Consider the following 16,278-nt stretch of genomic DNA (forward strand, 5'->3'; position numbering starts at 1 on the left):
ATGAAAGCTCCCTCTAGATAGAAAAATGCAGCTAATCACAGGCATGCATATTTTACATGTAAATTCTAGATGTTCACTGAGCATCAGAAGCCTGACCAAAGTCACCAGGTTAGGAACTCTGAACATAAGAGAGAAAAACAAAATTAATATGATGAAAGAACAGAGTGTTGGGTAGCTGCTGGAAATCGCCTGGAGGAGAATACTACTAATAGATCCGCCGGGTCGGAGGCTGGCATCCCTGGTTCTACAGTGCCCTCTTGTGGTGGGCTGTAGCCATCGCATAGGACTCCGCGGCCAGAGGAGGAAATGGACTCCGTGGGAACGTGCTCCTGAGTCCCCTCTCCGAGTCTCCCCTCCACACTTCAGATAGCCTCTGTCCACCTAGCTGTCCTTGGTCATCTTCCCCACGGCCCGTCTCTGAGGAATTTAAAATCTCTTGAAGCAGTGAACTGTTTCCAAGGGCAGTTGCATCAATGGGTCCTCAGGAGACCAGTAGTTTCAGGGGGGAAAGTGATGAACGATTTTGTTCCCTAAGTTTTGCAAATTTGAAATACGGCATTGATGACGATATCACGGAAGTCTCACTGTGTTAATAGTTATTACGTCCTTAATCATGATTGCACTCAAAGTTTTCAGGACTGCTTTAATTAATAGGGGCAGTTTACCTTGGCTAATCTTGTTTTCCTGTCATATGCATGTTTTTGTTTATGCTTTAAAATGTGCTTTATGTATTCACACCGTTGAGCTATGTTACATCCCCAAATTACAAAAAGTCATTAATGGTTCAAAAGTGCTTCGTTGACTCATAAAAGTAGCCATGAAAATAGTAAGAGAGACGACAACTTAGAACAGTGATCCATAAACAGGGAACCAGATTTCAGGGTGGATAGAATATGTCCACAGGGGCTGGGAGGGAGGAAAAGGGAAGCGTGATTATTTTGCACAATAAGCAAAAGAAACTGCGGATAGAAACCACCGCAAGGATTATCTGGAAATTGAGCTTTATTGCGTAGCCACCTCTTGGCCCCAAGGCAGCATCGGCTGTGAAATGTCAAATCCTGGCTCAAAGTCATCAAAGCTTTTGTGTGGGTCACAGTCAGAGCCTACTGATTTTTTCCAGAAGAAGCACGAAATAGCATTTCCCAGAAGAAAAGTTTAATTTTGTGCCAAAGAGAGAGAAAGCCACCAAGAATATAACACATGACTCACATTTGCCCTCACGCCTCAGAGCAAATACAGGTGCGAGTCACGCCACGACAAACAAGACGGACAAACCAGTTGTGAAGTTAGTGACATAAAGACTAGGAGAGAAAGAGTTTTATCAAATGCCATTGTTGGATGTCACATAACAATGGCAAGCAGTCGCCATCACGTATGTATGTTGGCATTCATTTCTCTACGGTTGGCTAAAATCCTCTTATACAGACTGTGAAGTAGCTTTTAAAAGGAGGAAAACATGAGGGCAAAGTAGTCAGTGAATTTTTTTCTGTTTATCTCTAAAACTCCCTACTACTAGAGAAAAGTATCTTGTGCTGTTAGAGTTTATTTTGTGAGTGAAAAATACATGTTGGAATCAACACAAATGAGAACACTGGCTTTGGGAGCAAGAAGGCAGAGAGGTGAAATTCTAATAAAAGAGCTTGTCCCTCTCTCTGCTTCGGTTTTTTCCCCTGAAAATTAGGAATGATGATAATAATAGTAATAATAATTACTGGTAAAGATTAGTGAAGAAATCCATATAAAGGACTTAGGGCATTGTCTGGCATGTAGGAAATACTCAGTAAAGTTTAATTATTATTATCATCACATGAATGCCGGTTTGAACACTGTTTAATTCACAGAGAACCACTGAGAGTGCTCAGTAAACCTCCTGAACCCAATTTGGTGTGGAAGGAAATAAAAAATGTTTTCACCATGATTCAAACTGCAGTCACCAGACATACATTCTTTTCAACGTGTTCACGTACATTTAGGCAGCAATTACAAGAAACTGCTTCCTCCCTCAGCCCCTGCAAAGTACTGTCTTCAGAGGGCAAAGGTGCTCACATAAATTTCATTGTTTTGTTTTACCATTTTGACTAAGGTATAATTCACATAACATAAAATTCACGATTTTAAGATGTACGCTTCTGTGGTTTTTAGTATATTCACTATGGTGTGTAACCATCACCAGTATCTAATTCTAGAACATTTCTATCACCCCAAAAAGAAACCCCAACCCTATTAGCTGTTAGTCCAAATTCCCTTCCTCCTTCATGCCCCCTGGCAACGTGCCAATCCACTTTCTGGATCCTCCACTCTATGGACTTGCCTGTTCTGGACATTTTATATCAATGAAATCATATAACACCTTTTGTGACTGGCGTCTTTCGCTTAGCATAATATTGTCAAGGTTCATCCATGTTGTAGTACCTATCAGCAGGTCACTTTGGCTCTTTATGGCTAAATAATATTCAATTGTATGGACATACATTTTGTTAGTCTGTTCATCAGCTGGCGGACATTGGTTGGTGCTACGTTTTGGCAATTATGAATAATGCCACTATTAACATTCATGTACGAGTCTTTGTGTGAGCACATGTTTCAATTCTCTCAGGTATATACCTAGGAATGAAATTGCTAGGTCATGTGGTAATTCTATATTTAATCTTTCTAGGAACTGCCAAACTGATTTTCACAGCAGTTGAACCACTTTACATTCCCAGCAGCAATGTATGAGGGTTCCAATTTCTCTACATTCTCATCAACACTTGTTGTTTTCTCTTTTTTTTTATTATAACTATGCTAGTGGGCGTGAAGTGATATCCCATTCTGGTTTTGATTTGCATTTCCTTAGTTACTAATGACGCGAAGCATCTTTTCATGTGTTTTTTGGCTGTTTGTATGTCTTCTTTGGAGAAATATCTATTGAAATCCTTTGCCCATTTTTCAATTGGGTTATCTTTTTATTGTTGAGTTGTAAGAGTTCTTTATATAATCTGAACACCAGACCCCTGTCAGATATATGATTTGCAAATATTTTCTCCCATTCTGTGGGTTGTCTTTCCACTTTCTTGTAAGTGTCCTTTGACCCATGAAAGTTCTTAATTCTGGTGAAGTTCAGTGTATCTATTTTTTTCTTTGATTGCTTGTGCTTTTGGTGTCGTGTCTAATCCAAGGTCATGCAGACTTTCACGTATGTTTCCTTCTAGAAGTTTTATAGTTTTAGCTTTTACATTTAGGTCTTTGGTGTATTTTGAGTTTAGATTTGTATATGGCATGAAGTAAGGGTCCAAATTCATTATTTCGCATGTGGATATCCAGTTGTCCCAGCATCATTTGCTGAAAAAGCTGTTCTTTCTCTATTGAATGTTTTTAGCTGCCTTGTCAAAAATCAATTGGCCATAAACGTATAGGTCTATTTCTGGACTCTCAGTTCTCTTCCGCTGACCTATGTCTGTCCTTGTGCCGGTACCACGCTGCCTTGATCATTGTAGCTTTGAAGTAAGTTCTGAAATTGGGAAGTATGAGTCCTCCGACCTTGTTCTTTTTTTTTTTCTAGATTGTTTTGGTTATTCTTGATCCCTTGTAATTCTACACAAAATTTAGGATTGGCTTGTCCATTTCTGCAAAAGGATAAACAAAGAAAGCAGATTTGATAGGAATTTCATTGAATCTGCAGATCAGTTTGGTGAGTTGCCGTCTTAACAATATTGTTTTCCAAGCAATGAGCAGGGGAGGCCCACGGATTTATTTAGACTTTCTTGAATTTCTCTCAACAGTGGTTCATAGTGTACAAGTCTTGCTCTTCTTTGGTTAAATTTATTCCTAAGCATTTTATTCTTTTTGATGCCGTTATAAATGGAACTGTTTTCTTAATTTTACTTTCAGGTTGTTCGTTGGTAATGTACAGAAATGCAACTGAATTTTGTATATTGATCTGATATCTTTCAACTTTGGTGAACTTATTTATTAGCCTTAATCTTTTTTTTTTTTTTTGGTAAATTCTTTAGGATTTTCTATATGTAAGATCATGTCATCTGCAAATAAAGATAGTTTTACTTTTTCCTTCCCATTACATGAGTTTTTGAAATATGAGGTGATACTTCATGACGTTGATAATGCTAGTAGAGAGCATTTCTCCAATTGCAAATGGTTTGTTCAAGTACTGTACCTTGGTGATATATCAGAACCTATCACTCAGGACCAAAATGTCACAATTTTAATGTTGAGAATAAAATATCAGAATCTCTTAAAGCTAGAACTCTGGCACAATCAAAGTTTTACTACTTCCCAACATTTAATTTTTTTTTTTTTTTTGAGGAAGTTTAGCCCTGAGCTAACATCCACCTCCAATCCTCTTTTTGCTGAGGAAGACTGGCCCTGAGCTCACATCCGTGCCCATCTTATACGTGGGACGCCTACCACAGCATAGCTTGCCAAGCAGTGCCACGTCTGCACCAGGGACCGAACCAGCGAACCCCGGGCCACAGAAGCGGAACATGTGCACTTAACCACTGGGCCACCGGCCAGCCCCTAAATATTTTTTGAAAGAATTAAAATCATATTATTGGATATATTTTAAAACTACTTTGATAAAATGGTAAACTTTTTGTTCTGCATATTTTACCCAATTAAAAAAAAAAAACCACTAGAAATTCTACATTAGAACAAGAAGTACTTTCCAAAACCGAATGAAGCAAAGGATTGTCTAAAGAATCCATTCGCCCCCGCCTGCAGGTGGGGACAGTCACTCTGGCAACTGCCGAGCCTGGTCGTTGGGCAAACCACCTTCACTGAGAATGCTCCCCGTGGTTCTGAGCCCACATTCCGTCTGCTTATCCAAGACTGTCTGATGAAGCACTCAATGCTATTCCTTAGTTTTCCTAACTTAGTAGAAATAGAAAAAAACTGAGTGGATATGGGACTTGAGCTATGGCTCAAATTATCTGACATCAAGCTGAATGTAAATACTTTAGTGAAGATTACAAATAGTATCTTTCTCATTGATTTAAAACAAAGCCATTGTTGTTACTTTTTCAATGTTTTATTACATTATTTTAAAATTTGTAACAATTTAAAATTCATTAAGACTTCTGGCACTTTGTGTGTACCAGACATCCATTAAAACGGTCCATGGATGCCAAAGTTTGAGAAACATCGATTTAGCAGAAAAAGTACTGGACTATGAGCCTCAAGGTCTAGACTTTGCCCCAGTTTTGACCTGGGTTATGTTAGTCAACTTCCATAAGCCTTAGTCTCCCCGTGTTCGAATAGATTGGCATTTCCTGCTCTGGCTTCCTCACAGGCTTCTGTGAAAAACAAAGAGGAAAATGGATGCCCGAGTCCTTCGTAACCTGTAAGACTTTGTGCAAATGATAAGATGAGATAGCCAGCCCTGGTGGTCTAGTGGTTAAGACTTGGCGCTCTCACTACTGGGGCCCGGGTTCATTTTCAGGTCAGGGAACCACATCACCCATCTGTCAGTTGTCATCTGTGGTGGCTGCGTGTTGCTGTGATGCTGAAAGCTATGCCACTGCTATTTCAAATACGAGCAGGGTCACCCATGGTGGACAGCTGTCAGCAGAGCTTCCAGGGTAAAACAAGGGAGGAAGAAGGACCTGGCCACGCTGTGAAACAGCTGGCCGTGAAAACCCGGTGACTAGCAGCAGAGCGTTGCCTGTTACAGCACCGGAAGGTGAAAGGATGGTCAAAAAGACCAGGCAGAGTTCTGGGTCACTAGGTGCTGGAATTAACTCAACAGCAACAAAAATAAGATGAGATAATCTTTTAAAAGGCCACCTGTCCCTCTGGCTTCCCTTTCTTTTGGTTCTTTTGTGTACCTCCCCACCAGTTGTCAGACAGCCCGGTCCCTCTAGCTCTGCATTTGTAAATCTGGCTTATCCGTCTCCCCACACGCCATATTAGGGAACAAACTCTGCTCGTCCCTGGTGAAGACAGTGGCCAGGTCCCCCGAATCTTGCTGTAACTCTTCCGTGCCCCAGGGTTTTCTGTCTCTCTCTCCATTTCCTGGAGTCCTTCCATAATTATTTGGAGAGAACAGTTCTGATCAGTTTGGAGCCTCATGGTTCTCTCTTGCACACTGCACATAACCCCAGGCCTGTCTGCAGAGACCTGTCCCTCAACCCCACTCGGCCCCTTGCCCCAGCCTCTCTCTCGCCCCCTCCCAGGGAAAAGCACACCTGAGATTCTGTAGACAAAGACACTCTCTCCCCCACTCACCTCTGCTATAGGCCAGGAAGCTCTGCTGGGTTCTGAGCCAGAAAAGGAGAGGACAGCCCCACCCACCTGGGAATGGATTTATGCTTCGTTGTTGGTGGCAACCATAGAAACCACTGACGATTGTGAGTCAGATGGTAGTAAAAAGGATTCTTTACTAACAGAAGTTGCCCGGGGCAGCCCTGGGAGGGCGGGGCCCTGGATTTCTTGGTTTGGCCTCTGAGAACCTGCTAGAGCTCCCATACTATGATATTAGTTTATGCTAACAAGCACAGATAAATCCTCTGCCCTTCTTCTGGAGTTCCTTCTCCAGACCCCCAAGATTCCTTTGAGTGCTGAGTTCCCCCATCCTGAGCGTCTTTCCTTTCTTCAAACTCACCATGCTGTCTTTTGGCTTTTGACTTTCCTTCCTGAGCTTTCCACTCCCTGAAATTGTCTTCCCTCTTCTTTTTTACTCAGAAAACACATTCATCCTTTAGACCTCAGGCTCTTTAAATGTCAGAGCCTTCTCTGACCCATGGAAGCGTCAAGAACCCCCTAAAAGATGGAATCTTCTTCCTCTCTCACATCAATAAAGTCTGGAGATACAGAGCACTCTCCATGGACTCCTCAGGGTCCCAGGCTCCTTCCTGGTCGGCCAGTCATAGGGTGAGTCCCTCAGCTTCATGGTCCAGGATGGCAGCATCTGCATTCCGGACAGAAGGATGGAGACAGGAACAAGTGAAGAGGGGCCAAAGGTTGTGCTGGCTGCTATGTAAAACAGACGTCCTTCAGTCAGCCCAGGAGGACTCAGCACAATTGGAAGGCAATCAATTTCCGCTAACTCATATTCCCTATGGCCTCCTTCCTAAGATATCCCTGCCTGTGGTCAAAGCATCTGCCAGTCCTCTTGTCCCACCTATCTGTTGACATGAGCCATCATTGTACCACTTTATAAAAGAAAGTTAGAGGGCCTGTCCAGTGGCGCAGCGTTAAGTTCGCATGTTCCACTTCTCGGCAGCCCAGGGTTCGCCGGTTCGGATTCTGGGCGCGGACACGGCACCGCTTAGCAAACCATGCTGTGGTAGGCGTCCCAAGTAGAAAGTAGAGGAAGACGGGCACAGATGTTAGCTCAGGGCCAGTCTTCCTCAGCAAAAAGAGGAGGATTGGCAGTAGTTAGCACAGGGCTAATCTTCCTCAAAAAAAAAAAATAATAATAATAATAAAAGAAAGTTAGACCTCTTATCAACAATGTGCAAGAACAGGAGGGTGGGGACTGTGTTCCCCTGTGGTCAAGGACAGGCAATAGGGTGCATTGTCTGTAGAAAATTTTAAAACAGTAATCAACCAGAAGCCGGCTGCCCTTTATTATCACCGTGGCCAACAACTGTAAACAATATCAGCTATAAAACATTCCTCCTTGAAAAAATATTTTATTGGTCTAAGTTCTACAGCTGAACAAATGCTGTGGTTACCATTGGCTTTCAATAAAAGATACGTAAACTTCAAATCGATATATTTTTATAACTCATTCTTTAAAAAACATTACATTCCATGCAGAATTTCATCCAGGAAACTCCAGTTTTACAGTGGGCCCCTCACACCTGCCCACTGGGCCACATGTGCCCGTTTCCAGAATGAGGTTGTGAGGTCTCCCTCCTTCAGAAGCATCCAAGCTCCTTTCATTCTAGGTGGGCACCTCCATCGCCGTGGAATTAGGCGTCTCTGCATTGAAACAGTGGATTCAAAGGAAACAGCGTCAACACTACGATCATAAAAACAAAAGAAGTAAATTGAGTGATTGGTACTTCTGTGTACTTGGACTTTTTATTTGCGTTTAAAATTTGAAACAGTGAAGTGGAGGGCAAATTACAAGTTGTACTATTTTTGTTTAGTAAGGGCACACGTTAAATGTAGCCATTTCATTTCATGATTATTGCTGAAAATAATTTTGTCAAATACAAGAGGGAGGTGTTCAGAAATAACCCAGGCCATTGTCAGACACTTAAGTCACACCTCAGCCTCTCGTCCTTCCCGAGTGTTATTAAGATATAATGTTTGGAGTTTAAAAGCTTTGTGGCCCCAACAGAAAGACACCACAATGTCGGTTTTGATTAATCCTCTTTGAATCAAATCACCACAAACCTGTGGAAGGTCTTCATGTCTTCTCTGTCATGTATGTATTTTTGTTATGGGCACAATGTGAAATTAAGAAGAAGATATTTGGGCCTGTGTTGGGATGTTCTGGGTTCAGACATATCACAGAATGGGGCAGCAGGGGTGATGACAACAGTATTAATGCCCCAAATTGTCCAAGAAAGCCTGATTCCTGAGGAAGAATGCCTCGAGCTCAAAGCAATGCAACACTGAAGGTGATGATGCCCCATGTGATACAGATGATAAGCTCATGGCAGGGCTCCACGCCTTATCTATTTATCTTAAAAAATTCATGATTCTTAAAAAGCACCCGGGCATTGCCAATCTGCTGTGGGGCACACTCCGCACCCTCACTCGGTTCTCAGCGGGAAGACAGAGCCTGGCCCGCGCTCCCGCCGCCTGCCTGGGTCTGTTCTCCTTTGCACATTTGCATGACTTCAAAGAGGAGGAAGTGAAAAGTTTCACATTTACTTTCAACAGATGAACATGACATCTTTAAAGAAGAGGAACATGTATCAGAGGTACTCTAGTGTTTTATATTTTTGTAAACATTTATTGACGTGTAGAAAAAAGTTTCAGTAACCTTTGCCTCCAAATTATTGGATAACGGAAAGTCACGTTCTTTTTTTAAACTTTGGGTCCATGTCTCCTGCTTGCCGTCAGTCACCCATCACTTTTCGCCTCATTTGCTTATTTTTACCATTCCAAGAACATTCCTACTCTGTTCTTATTAGATTAATTTAACAACAATGCGGTGTGATTCTCCTGCAAGTGATGCATTTAACAACAATCATTAATACGTTTGTGAGTCTCCAACTTACTAGCAATACAACCTCTTCTTGTTAATTTGCTCTGAACCCTAATTATTCTAACAGTAAATAATTATTTGTCCATTGATGCATTCTACTTATATCATAAACATAAATAGTGCCTATAATATATCAGGTAAAATTCTAAGCAGTTTATAATCTTAACTTATTTGGTCCTCACCACAATCCTATGAGATAGGTGCTATTATCATGAAGATTTTGAGGCACAGAAAGATTGAATAACTTGCCCAAGGCCACACAGCTAATAAGTGGCAGAACCAGGATTCAAATCCAGGCTGCCTGACCCAACACTTGAGCTGAACAACTGCCCTCTGCTTCCTCTCTGAAAAGATTTAGGGAAGTCAGAGGCAAGCTGTCCTTCTCATCAGGGAAGTACAATCCCACTAAAATGTTTCTTTTTAAGTTTAATATTAATTTAAAATATATTTGTTTTTATCAATTTTACACTAATAATAATTCTAATGATATGTAGAGAGAGTGTGGGAGAGAGAAAATGGGCCAAAGTGTTAATAATTGATGACAGGAAAAGGGTATACAAACATCACTATATTATTTTGAAAAATTTTTATAAATTTTAGTTTTTAAATAAAAGTTTAAATAAAAGTGAATCGTTTTATTTTTAAATGTTAATATTGATAAGATGTTAAAAGTTACATTTAAAAGTATAAAGAAAATTTTAGATCTAAAAAAATATGCAAGGATGGGGCTGGCCCCGTGGCCGAGTGGTTAAGTTCGCGCGCTCCGCTGCAGGCGGCCCAGTGTTTCGTTGGTTCGAATCCTGGGCGCGGACATGGCACTGCTCATCAGACCACGCTGAGGCAGCGTCCCATATGCCACAACTAGAAGGACCCACAACGAAGAATATACAACTATGTACTGGGGGGCTTTGGGGAGAAAAAGGAAAAAATAATATCTTTAAAAATATATATATATGCAAGGACATCTCTAGGTTTCCAAGGTTCTTTTGGTAATGGCAACAGGTACAAAGTTTGAAGACGATGCTCTTAAGGAATATTTCAGGAACCTGCCATGTGACTCTTTTGCTTTCACCCCATTGGCCAGAGCTTGCCATGTGGTCACCTGCATCCCCACTCACAGGTGAGCTCCACGAAGTCAGACTTTAATCTGGAGATATGAATGGAAGAGGTTTATTGGAAACATTCTTGGATTCAATCCCTATGAGGGAGAAACGAAGCAGGACTGGGCAGAGGGAAAAGGGGGAGGAAGATGTCATCACGACAAAGGCCTTAGCCAATCCCACAGGAAGCTCTGGAGCCAGGATGGCCCAGCAGAGTTATCCCAAACTGGAACAAGGGGGCCAGACCTTTATCCTTCCACATCAGCCGCTCGCTGGATGCAGGCCGGCCCTGGGAAGGGGCCAGAACCTTGGAGAAGCAGCTGTGCAGCTGACGCAATCGCTGGAAGGGGAGACTCAGCTACAAGCTGTCAGCAATGTCCTCCACATCCCCCTTTCACAAAGAATTGGAGGTATAGAGAGATGAAATAGCTTGCCCAATGTCACAGAGCTGGTAAATGGTTGTATCAGTTGTCTGTTGCCACATTAATGCTGCCTAACAAACATCCACAAAACCTTTAATAACAGGCTGATACTAATCATTTACTTTTGTGCCTCAGTCTGTAGGTCAGCTGGAAGGTTCTGACGATTCCAGCCAGGCTAGGCTGACTTCACCTGGGCTCATTCACGCATTGGTGGCCAGGAGGCAGCTTTCCTCTGCCTGGCCTAGGAAGGCATCAGCTGGGATGACGTGGCCCTCCTCCACATGGCCTCCTGTCTTCCAGAAGGCTATCTGGGCCTGTTCTCATGATGGTGGGAAGGTTCCAAGAGAGAATGAAAGGGCACAAAGTCTTTTGAGGCCTAAGATTGGAGCTAGTATGTCATCACTTCTTCCACTATATTGGCCGAAATAAATCATCAGGCCAAGCCCAGAGTCAGTGTGCTGGTCCCAGATGGTCAGAGGATGGTCTCGGGTGGCACAGATCCACAGAGGCACGAGAACCCGGGGGCGATCTACCACAGTGATGGAGCCAGGATGTGCATTCCAGAGACCTCGCTCTTAACCATCATTCCACCGCCACCTCCCTGCCAAATCTTCTATTAGTAGCTATTCAAGTTCCATCAATTTGCGTGCCCAGAGCCTTGATGGCACAGTGGAGGGACAAGTCCTACTTTTAAGGTGCTTACAGACTGGTTAAGGAGATGAGACATCCACCACAGAAAGTTTGGTAACAATAAAAGCAAGACAAATGGGAGGCGAGGGTGCTGTGGACTGGAGAGGTCGGGAGTGGGCGGGAGTGATCTGTGTCTTGCAGAATGTGCAGAATTGAGTCAGATGGCGAGTACGGAGGGACAGATAACTCTACTTTTTCTCCCTCCCCCAGGTACTGATGCAGGGGAAGGAGAAGAGAGAGAGAAAGGGGACCCATGAGGAAAGTGGCTCTGTAAATCCCCTCTCGGTTGTGTCTTCAGCCTCTAAGGGTTTCCTTCTGTCTGCCCTGGATGTGTACTGAGTGCCCAGCATGCAAGGAACAGCATATTCAGTTCTTATGGGAGTTTACTACCCCCTGTTGAGCATGGTGGGTTCCCAGAAAAACTTTCAGTTTTACTGGGCAGAAGGGTAGACAGAGCTGCCAAAGGGAGGACGAGCACAGATGGCTTTATAAAGGAAGAGAACGGAGCCACGGGAGGGAGAGGTCAGGAAGAGGGGCTGGAAGGAGACGGAAGGGGAGAGGTTTGAACAGATGCTCTGAAGAGTGATATTTTGGGGACCGAGAGTGATGTGTGAAGAGGCATTTTTAAGGAAATGTTGCTGTGTGGTGGGCCACAGGACCCTGTGCTCCAGGACAACAGCGCCTAGCACAGACCGATATGGCTTCTCAAGGCTGCAGGAGTTAGAGTTCTGTTTCTTTAATGCTGAGATGACCTTTAGGATCAAAACAAGGCAGTCAGTTTTCTTTGGCTTTCTTGCCATATGGCAGGCTGATACACAGCAACCCATTCATTTTCCTATAGGACTGTGGTAAAGGGGTAGGCTTTGGAGTAAGACAAATCTGAGTGCACATCCGGGCTTTTCTTCTTGCTAACTTCCCCATCCTGCACGTGTTATGTAACCTCTCTGAGCCTGTTTCCTCATCTGCTGTAGGAGGATAATATCTAACTCCTAGTGGGGTTTTTGTGAGGATTAAATGAAATAAATTGTCAGGTGCTTAATTGTGCCTTGCACGTAGACATTGCTTTATTAAAAAGTTAGTGTTATTATTATAACGATTCTAAAATGTGATGTTATTATCCTCATTTTACATACGAGGATGGAGACTTAGAGAAGTCAAGTCTGCCTGTTCCAAAGGCCTCTGTGAAGGGCTTGCCTTTGAACAGAGACATCGACATGGAACAGAGAGTAGTAAAGAATGCATAAGGCCATGACTGAAGGTCATTTAGGCAGGCGGAAAGGATTAATGCAAAATGAGGGTGGAGACCAGCATAAATGGGAGCGAGCTCAGAGGAAGACTTCCCCTAAATGCTCATGGGGTCTCCCATTTGGAGGCTGGCGGTTGGACCAAACGCCTGCTCTAAAGCCTTGGTAGAGGTGGGGATTGGATCCCAGCTGTTCCATGTGCTGGCTTTGTGACCTTTGCCAAATTACTTTTCCTCTGGGACTCAGTCTTGCCTCTATCAAATGGGATAATACCAGTAGGACCTGCTCCATCGGGTTGTAGTAAGGAGAATGTTGATTAGTCTACACTGAGCATCCAGCACAGTGCCTGGCACACAGGCTGGTTCCTGAGATCTAGGTGCCTGCCCACATGAACCCAAACTGAGAACTTGAGTCTCTGAAGGATGGGGAAAGGATCCAGGGCTTCTAGATCCCGCTAGAATGACCCAAATTGTGGTTCAATTATCCAAAGGGGGGTTCATGATACAGATAGGGGTATTCCCCAGAGCATGAGGAAATTACTTTAAGCTTGAGCTGGAGGTATTTGGGTCAGAGATGAGAAAGAACTTCCTGAAAGTCAGGGTTGTCAAACTAAATTAGAAATAATGATTTAGGACTGTTGCACTAGCGTCTACTCTCAGAGTAAAACGTCTGCCCATCTTCCTGGGCTGGGTGCCATGTGTCATAATGAGGGGGCCCAGACAGTCAGTCACCCTGGGCAAATGAGCCTCAAAATACATGTGCCACCTGCAAGGGCTGGCTGTGACCCTGGACTAAGTGACAAAGGCCACAGAGGGAGTAGAAGTTGACCACAGTGGGTGGGCATGGCTGTTCTAGTTTTGAAAACATTTACAAGGACTAACCTGGAGCCTTAAATTTCTTAACTACGTGTGCTCAGGCTGAGACCCAGGCTGAGGTGGAGGCCCAGTGTCAACACAGGTCTGAGGAAGGACGTCAAATGACTACTTGGAGCAAGAGGGCTTGAAGGGAGTGACCATTATCTCACTGATCAGAGCCACTTGAACGAAGGCACAGACTCTGGGAACAGCATTGCTGGAGGTTATCAGGCAATAGAAGGGACATCTGCCAAGGACATTAGCAGCATTCCTGGGTGGGGAGGAGTGTTCGGTTGCAAGACCACATGGCTCCCGTTGAACTGGGACAAGCCAGGGCCTGGGGGTCTGTCCACACCCGGCCCCCACAACTGAGTCAAATCCAATTGCATTTCCAAGGGATGTCACTAAGGGAGACCATGGTCCCCAGGGGCCATGGGGCAAAGTTAGAGAGACATGAAATAAAACACCTCCAGAGATTATTCACGTTTGATTCGGTCTTGCCATTCTTGAAGGCCTGAGCTGCCTAGGAGGAGAGAGAAGTCGCCTTAGCTTCCCGTGCTAAGGAAGCTGCCAGGGATCCTGAGCCGTGAAGCCCCATGGTCTGGCTAAGATTCCACAGTCCCTCTGGTGACTGATCATGTCAGGAGCAGGAGGGGGCATGGTCAGAGCACAGACCTGGACATTCAAACATCCAAGGTCCGCCCTAGGAAATCCCAAGAAGGGCGACCTACCTTTGGAGCCCTCGGCTACTCTTCTCCTCACCTTCCCTGAGCGTCCGCCAGAGGCAAAAGCCCACACTCTCAGTCTTGGCTTAATGTAGGAAAAGCATTCAACAAACTACCTCTTCACATTAAGGCAGAGGAGCCCTTCCTCCCGCAAGGCAGACATTGCTAAGCCATCTTAATGCTCTTTCTTCTGAGCAGCCCCCTGTCGTCTACAGAATCCTTCTCATCATGATATTCTAGGAGAACCACTACCAATCCATCAGAAGTGGCGCAAACTGAAGTGGCGTGTTTGTCCCGAGGGGTCAGGAGCCTTTAGAAGGAGCACCAAGGAAATGCCAAAACGACAGTGATGAACCAGGAAGGCCAAACTGACGTTCCGGAAGAATTTCGGGTATCTAAAACCAAAGGCTGCTCCTTTGGGCAGGGGTGGAGAGATGACCGAGGAGGCGAGTCTGCCTACAGGTCGATTCTATCTGGGTCCACGAGCAAGTCGATGCGGTTCACTTCCACAATCACTGGATGCCGGTCTTGTTACAGCCCCTACGCTAGGGGCTGGTCCCTGCCCTCAAGGATCCTGAGTCTGGTGAGGGACAGGGGCATCTACGCAGACAGCAGCAGTAGTGGGAAGAATAAGAGTGGCGGCTTTTAGGGGCCGGCCCGGTGGCGCAGTGGTTAAGTTCGCACGTTCCTCTTCTTGACGGCCCAGGGTTCGCCGGTTTAGATCCCGGGTGTGGACATGGCACCGCTTGGCAAGCCATACTGTGGTAGGCGTCCCACATATAAAGTAGAGGAAGATGGGCACGATGTTAGCTCAGGGCCAGACTTCCTCAGCAAAAAACAGGAGGACTGGCAGTAGTTAGCTCAGGGCTAATCTTCCTCAAAAAGAAAAAAACGAGTGGCGCCTTTTGAAGAAACACAGTGACCCAGGCAGTGGAAAGCAGAAAGTGACCACTCTGGTTGGGGATCATCAGAAGTCTCCTGAAGGCGGCAGTCCTCATGAAGGACCGTGAGGGAGGTGGAAGTGGCGATGGGAGGACAAGGGTCAGACACGCTCTGCCAGCTGAGGGGAGGGGCCTAAGCAAAGGCATGGAATCAGGGCAGCCGAGGCAGGTTCAGAGAGTGGCCGTGGCCAGGGGTGGAGGAGGAGAGAAGCAGCTGAAGGTAGGAAGTACATTTGGGGTCATACTGGGAAGCCCTTAAATGCCAGGAAGACAGTTTGTCATCCTAGGCCCCTACCCGGGGACTGGCTGCTGGGAGGGTGGGATGTCCTCAGGAAGCCCTCGGGGCAGACTCTCAGGAGGTCTTTGGGAAAGGCTGCCTTTTCCTCCTTTCTTTTTAAATACATCTTTTTGTCTTTGCTCATGCTGTTCCCTCCTCCAGAAATTCCCTTCCCTCCTTCTCTGCCCAACAAACCCCTACCCATCCTTAAAGTCCCAACACAGAGTTCACCTCCTCTATGAAGCCGTCCCTGGTTTCCTTATATTGTTATTAGTCCCCCCAAAGTGTTCCCACAGCTCCTGGTTCATCCCTTCCATGTACAACATATATCAGTGTTCTGCTCACCTTTAGTCTGTCTGTCTCCCCGTTCGTCTGTAATCTCCCAGAAGTCACACACAATCCGTTACAGTAGGATTAGGACTATTCCTCATACTAGGAATACATATTCTGTATACTCCTAGTACGTTGCACAGATGAACACTGCCAATAAGCAGGGAAGGAAGGGAGGGAGGGAGGAGGAAAGAAGAAAAGGGAGGAAGGGCACCAGTTCTGGTCTAAGGCACTGGCAGCTGTGCCCAGTGGCCTGGCCTCCTGGTTTTCTCTGCCTCACATGACCTGGTGCCTCCCAGATCCAGCCCGCAACTTTCCCACATCTCCGACTCCGGGGGCAAGGAGGACACACCCCCATCAGCTGCCTCCTGTTGCTAGAACCTGCTAGCACCTCATTAACCCAGATGGCCTCCTGCCCTGAGAGGTGTGGGCTGGGCAGAGCTCAGGGCTTGAGTTAGGCTCCCTGACCTTCTTGCCTGTGAGGGAGGGGAGAAGGGACTTGGGGCTCCCTGTGTCAGCCCCAGAAGGTTAC

At 45.0% G+C, this 16,278-nt stretch overlaps 1 long non-coding RNA gene across 1 annotated transcript; it reads right to left on the reverse strand.

Annotated features, from left to right (window-relative positions):
• Positions 1 to 5,004: 5,004 nt before the first annotated feature.
• Positions 5,005 to 6,349, reverse strand: LOC111773906 (uncharacterized). The gene is made up of 2 exons (XR_002808618.2): positions 6,223 to 6,349; positions 5,005 to 5,291 (listed from the first exon to the last, which is right to left on the reverse strand). It is a non-coding gene; the product is annotated as an uncharacterized lncRNA (long non-coding RNA).
• Between the last annotated feature and the right edge of the window lie 9,929 nt (positions 6,350 to 16,278).

Source organism: Equus caballus, chromosome 6 (assembly GCF_041296265.1).
Source record: "Equus caballus isolate H_3958 breed thoroughbred chromosome 6, TB-T2T, whole genome shotgun sequence".
Classification (NCBI taxonomy): Eukaryota; Metazoa; Chordata; class Mammalia; order Perissodactyla; family Equidae; genus Equus; species Equus caballus.